The 6220-nt window shown below is 43.4% G+C and overlaps 1 non-coding gene across 1 annotated transcript; it reads right to left on the bottom strand.

Annotated features, from left to right (window-relative positions):
• Window positions 1-272: 272 nt before the first annotated feature.
• Window positions 273-344, bottom strand: TRNAT-AGU (transfer RNA threonine (anticodon AGU)). The gene has a single exon. It is a non-coding gene; the product is annotated as a tRNA-Thr (tRNA).
• Between the last annotated feature and the right edge of the window lie 5876 nt (window positions 345-6220).

Here is a 6220-nt window from a genome sequence, read left to right as displayed (position 1 = left end):
CGCGAACGTCTGGCAGCGGTTCTCCATCCGAACACTCGGTGAATACAATGATTTATATCTCAAGACCGATGTCTTTGAAAATTTCCGCAAAAATTGCGTCGCGAGTTATAGACTCGATCCCGCTCATTACTACACATTGCCAGGTTTCACGTGAGACACCATGCTGAAACATACGTGTGTAAAATTTGAGATAAGAAGGGAGGGTGTGCGTCACAGCGGGGCCCGACCACGAACCAGTCGTGAAAACTCGCAATTATTTTGCGAAAAAATACCACCTCAGCCAGGAATCGAACCTGGATCTCCTGCTTACTGGGCAGGCATCTTATCCTTTCGACTACCGAGGCATGTGATGATATTTATCGCAAATAACGTATTTAGAATAACACGTCAACAATACAATGATACATATACATATATATATATATATTACAATATACACATATACATGTATTTTTTCGAATGTTGCTCACCGACATCGATATGGTTATGTTTATCGAACGTGGTATACGCGGCGGTCTCAGTCAATGTTCCGGCAGATACGCGCAGGCCAATAACAAGTACATGCGTTCGTACGACCCATCGAAATCGTCGTCATATTTGATGTACTATGACGTGAACAATCTGTACGGATGGGCGATGTGTCAACCGCTGCCTTATGCCGAATTTCGATGGGTTAAAGACGTTGAGAATTTTGACGCAAGCGCGATCGCTCCGGATTCGCCTACAGGTTATATTCTCGAGGTCGATCTCGAGTATCCGCATCATTTGCACGATCGACACATTGACCTACCTTTTTGTCCGACGCGCGATAAACCACTTGGCACGCGGCAGGATAAACTTCTCGCGACATTATATGATAAGAAACGGTACGTCATCCATTATCGCAACCTGCAGCAATGTACGTGCCATGGTCTTCGTATCGCAAAGATACATCGCGTACTACAATTTGCTCAATCCGCCTGGCTCCGCGGTTACATCGAACTCAATACACACTTTAGAACGTGCGCAAAAAACAATTTCGAAAAAAATTTATACAAATTAATGAACAACGCGATATTCGGTAAAACAATGGAAAATGTGCGCAATCACGTCGACATTAAACTTTTGACCAAATGGGGTGGATGATATGACGCGGAAACAATGATCGCGAAACCAAATTTCCACAGCCGCAGCATCTTTGCGGAAAACTTAATCGCCGTCGAACTGCATAAACTCGAAGTGAAATTCAACAAGCCGATTTACGTGGGTATGTGTATACTTGACATATCGAAAATCTGCTTGTACAAATTTCACCACGAATACATGTCACTGCTGTATCGTGAGAAATGTAAGATCATGTACACCGACACAGACAGTAGTCTTGTATATCACACCGAATGTGATGATGTGTACGAGACGATGAAATGTGATATCGCTAGATTCGATACGAGCGATTATCCACCGGACAACGCGTACGGGATGCCTCTCGTGAATAAAAAAATACCCGGTTTAATGAAGGATGAGAATAACGGTGCGATAATGACAGAATTCGTCGGACTCAGAGCGAAGATGTACGCGGTGAGGGTGGACGGCAGAAAAGACATTAAAAAGGCGAAAGATGTAAAAAATAACGTCGTAGCGCGAACAATAATGTTCGATGATTACACGCGGTGCTTGAATGAAGAGATCGAAATGACTCGTCGCCAGTCATGTATAAGATCCAAGCTACATCAAATATATACAGTGTCCGTCGAAAATCGTTCTGAGTCCGCACGATGACAAACGATACATCGTACCGGACTCGACGAAGACATTACCGTGGGGACATTGGCGGATTCCATTGTAATATACATGTTTATACAATGTACATATATTTTATATATTTGTATATGTAGTTTATATGTATGCATATATGCACGTATGTATGTATCAGATGTATGCATAAGTTTTTTCCGGTTTAACTAAGAGATGTCGCCAGCGAAAAGTACGCAGCATATTAATTTGACACATACATCATTTTGTTCGTCTGACATTTAAAACTACAAACACACACAAGTTGAGTCCGCCAAAAACTAGCGTCTTTGTTTTATCGTTCAGTGATCATGTCGAGTTTTGTGCCTGAAAAAGAACATTTGCGGCACGCATTGCTTTTTTTATTTAATCAAAAGAAAAAGGCTGTTGAAAGTCATCGTTTGCTGGTAAAAACATATGGTGAACACGCTCCATCGATTAGAACATGTGAGACATGGTTGCGACAATTTAAAAGTGGTGATTTCAATGTGAAAGACAGTGAGCGCTCTGGTAGACCACAAAAATGCGAAGACGAGCAATTGCAGGAGTTATTGGATGATGACCCAACTCAAACTCAACGGCAATTAGCAGAAGCATTACATGTATCACAAGAAACAATCAGCAGATGTTTACGAACAATGGGAAAGATCAATAAACTCGGTAAATGGGTCCCACACGATTTGAATGAACGTCAAATAAAAAATCGCAAAGTCTTGTGAAATGCTGCTTCAATGCCACGAAAGGAAATTATTTTTGTATCGAATTGTGACGGGTGACGGAAAATGGATTTATTTTGAAAACCCGAAGCGGAAAAAATCGTGGTTTTCACCTGGCGAAGCCGTCCATTAACACCAAGGCCAAATGGCTTCGGCAAGAAGTCCATGCTCTGTGTCTGGTGGGACCAGAGCGGTATTGTGTATTATGAACTCTTGAAGCCCGGCGAAACCGTTAATACACAACGCTATCGCCAACAAATGATTAATTTAAACCACGCATTAATCGAAAGACGACTGGAATGGGCCAGAAGACATGGCAAAGTGATTTGGTTACACGACAATGCGCCGTCTCACACAGCAAAACCAGTGAAAGACACCTTGAAATCGCTTGGATGGGACATCCTTCCGTACCCGCCGTACTCCCCAGACCTGGCGCCATCTGACTATCACCTCTTCGCATCAATGGGGCACGCGCTCGCAGAGCAGCACTTCAGCAATTTCGAGGAAAATGGCTCGACGAATGGTTTGCCGCAAAAGACAAGCAGTTTTTCTGGCATGGTATTCATAAATTACCTGAAAGATGGACGAAATGTGTAGAAGCCGATGGCCAATATTTTGAATAAAAAAAAATTAATTTCCCTGAAAAATTACGTGTCTTTTTTTACTAAAAAACCGGAAAAAACTTATGCATACACCTGGTATGTATCATATATCTATGTACGTATATATCTATGAACGTATGTATTTTTGTAGCTTTATATACGATACTGTTATATATGTAGTATAGATATATGTATTTTTTGTAGTTTTTATATGTAGTTTTACAATAAAATTTAGCTGTTCAAATTTTATTTTATATAATATGTAAAATTTATAATAGCAATCAAGATCCTGCTTGCTGAGGAATTAGCTTTAATTTTTTCTTCGATTTATTTAATGTATACTCGGCTTAATACATATATTGTTTATAATACATGTAATTTTACATCTCGTAAGTTGCATACATGTATAATTAAAAAAATGTAATGGAAGATAAAAATAATAAAAACTCTTTGTATACATGTATACAGTGTATATTTATTTTTTTAATACATTGTAAAATAAAAAAAATGAATTAAATCACACTGTTTTTGTTTATCCATGAGTTATGCGATCTATCGAATCCCAACCACTTGACATAAACCTTGTCTCCCTTCCTGCGTAGTACTTTCTCTACGAGATACACGTCCAGATGAGTCGCGCAATGCAATTCGTGCTCGTAGAACGCGCCCGCGATCGATTTTCCGCGATAGTTCTTTAGCAGATAAGTTACGGGATTAGTACGCTGCACTTTAACGATTTTAAACACCTCGGTGGTCCAATTTGGCGTGTAAACTGTCTTTTTCGAAAACTGTCTTGTACTTGCTCACGCGTACCGATTCGCCTACTTTGAATTTTACTGGACCTGCGATCTTTATCGCTCTGTATACCGTATCCAAGAGTCTTTTGGCGATCGCGGAAGTTACGTCAGCGGGTCGCATGCCGATAGTGCGATGCTTGCGCGCGTTGTAATCTGACATGAGACGCGATAGCACGTCGATCCACTTGTAAGTGCCATTGAGCGTAAACATCTTCCACATGTCATTCTTAAGCGTGCGATTGAATCGTTCGACGATCGATGACTTCAACACCGTATATTCGTGGAATAATGATTAACGTTGTGTTTTTTTAAGAGTTTTTGCACATCGGCGTTGTAAAATTCCTTTCCCATATCCATTTGCAAGTTTCTCGGGCATCTTCCGCTCTCTCGCATTATCTTAGCGATAGCGTTAGCCGTTTTGCTTCCGACCTTGTTCTTGAACGGTACGGCCCAGGCGTACTTGCTTAACGCATCGATGACGGTGAGTATGTAGTGATGACTTCTGTTGAAACTCGAGTACGGACGCATCTCGATTATGTCAGCCTGTCATAGATCGTCGTATCCCCGAATTATGACACGTCTTCACGGAAAATTTCTCCTCGCCAGAGCATGCAATTCCTCAACGAGTCGTCGCCTCTCGAAGCTAACATTTTTTTCACGTCCCTCGGATCGTATGTTTCGACGATATTTAATAGTAAATAAGATATACAATTTAAAATTGTTTTTTTCCTCACTGACATTAATCGACTGGCTCGTTTCGTCGATACGCGATTAATTTATAATAATGCCGGCTTCGCGAAGTTTCTCGATGATCGAGTATCTCGTTGTCATGAGCGTTGTTACCAGCTCGGTGCGAAGCGTCGAGCAATCGGAGTCGATCCACCAGTTCGTTGGGATCGTCCCAATGAACGTATTCGATTCCTTTGTCTCTCACCCGCATAGCGGATGGAACAGAGTCGATCCCTTTTTTTCTCGCTTTACCAGTACCAGCACCACTTTTGTCTCTATCGAGCAATAGCGGCGCGATGATATGCTTGTACTTGAAACCTTTGTTTCCTAGAATGGGCATAAGCGCGTTGCGACCACGCCGATGGGCGTTCGTAGTTAACAGTATACTCTTGTACGTTTGCTTGTCGTTCTCCGTGTACACGGCGTCGTCGGAAAGTCTCTTGAAGATCAACTCGTATAAGCCCGGGGTACCCGGATATCGCGTGTCGCCCACGATCACGCTGTCGTCGGCGGTCACGTCGAATCGCCTGTCGCCAAGCATCGAGCCAAGTCGAAGTACACCCCGTAAACGTGATCGATCTCGCTCTGTCTGTCCCCGCTTAGAAGCGCGCCCATATATTTGCGACCTAACGGTCCCCATTGCGCGTTCGAGATCGATTCTTCCGAATTGTTTCTAGTCGCAGGACTCATCGTCGCGATCAAGGGCGATCTCGTCGAAAGGTGTCTCTTCGTCGATCTAGACGGTGGCTTGTCGTCGTCATCGGTCTCGCGTTTCCTATTAGCGCCGACGAACGCGATCGGGTCGATTCCCTCGGTCGACTCGTCTCGCGCGGTGTTCTCGGCAATTCGTTTCAACGGCTTGAGTTGCCTCTCCAGCGCGATCTCCTCTTCTATCTCACCAGTCTTTAACTCTCTGTACTTTTTACGTATAGAGTTCTGAGTCTTCGCGATCTCTCGTGCCGTTTTTTCCTGCCGAGCGACGTCCGTAACAGCCGCAGCGTCAACATTCATACTCGCAGCAGCGTCAACGTCCATCCTCGTAGCACAACTGATTGCTTTATACCACGGCGAAATCGTTAAATCCTCGTCTGTATCTACCATTCCTTAACGCGCTGTCTTTATCGATGACTACAAAACCATATTTGCGTTTCCAACACGCGCGACACAAGGCGTAAAAATTCTCATACGACATATCCGTGTTCACATGCTTGTTGTAAACGTGTTTTAGGTTAGTGCCATCCTGCTTAAACAGAATCAAGAGATTCGCGTTGTCGCGTATCAGGTGTTTTGGAATTTTAGCGTATGTCTGACAAAGATAGAAACAATCGATGTTCGAGTGTCGACCCATGGCAAAATATTCCCTGATCGCGTTCTGCTTGTCACAGGCCACGTCGTCGAACACGAATATCGAATCGGGAAGCGCCTCGCTCGGTGGCACGACGTCGCTATTGTGCGAGAACGCGCGATGGCCGATCTCGTCCATCGACTCGAGCAGTTCCGCCAGATATCGATACATTAGTTGTTGCAGGGATTTCGAGTAGACATACACGTTCTCAAAGCGCGCGCCATGCAGACTTTCGAGCATGCTCAACACATTCGTTTTACC

The sequence above is a fragment of the Pogonomyrmex barbatus genome, unplaced genomic scaffold, assembly GCF_055798465.1.
Source record: "Pogonomyrmex barbatus isolate J1 unplaced genomic scaffold, ASM5579846v1 scaffold1, whole genome shotgun sequence".
NCBI classification, from domain to species: Eukaryota; Metazoa; Arthropoda; class Insecta; order Hymenoptera; family Formicidae; genus Pogonomyrmex; species Pogonomyrmex barbatus.
Note: the sequence above shows the minus strand (reverse complement) of the source record. Positions and strands in the feature narration are given on the sequence as shown.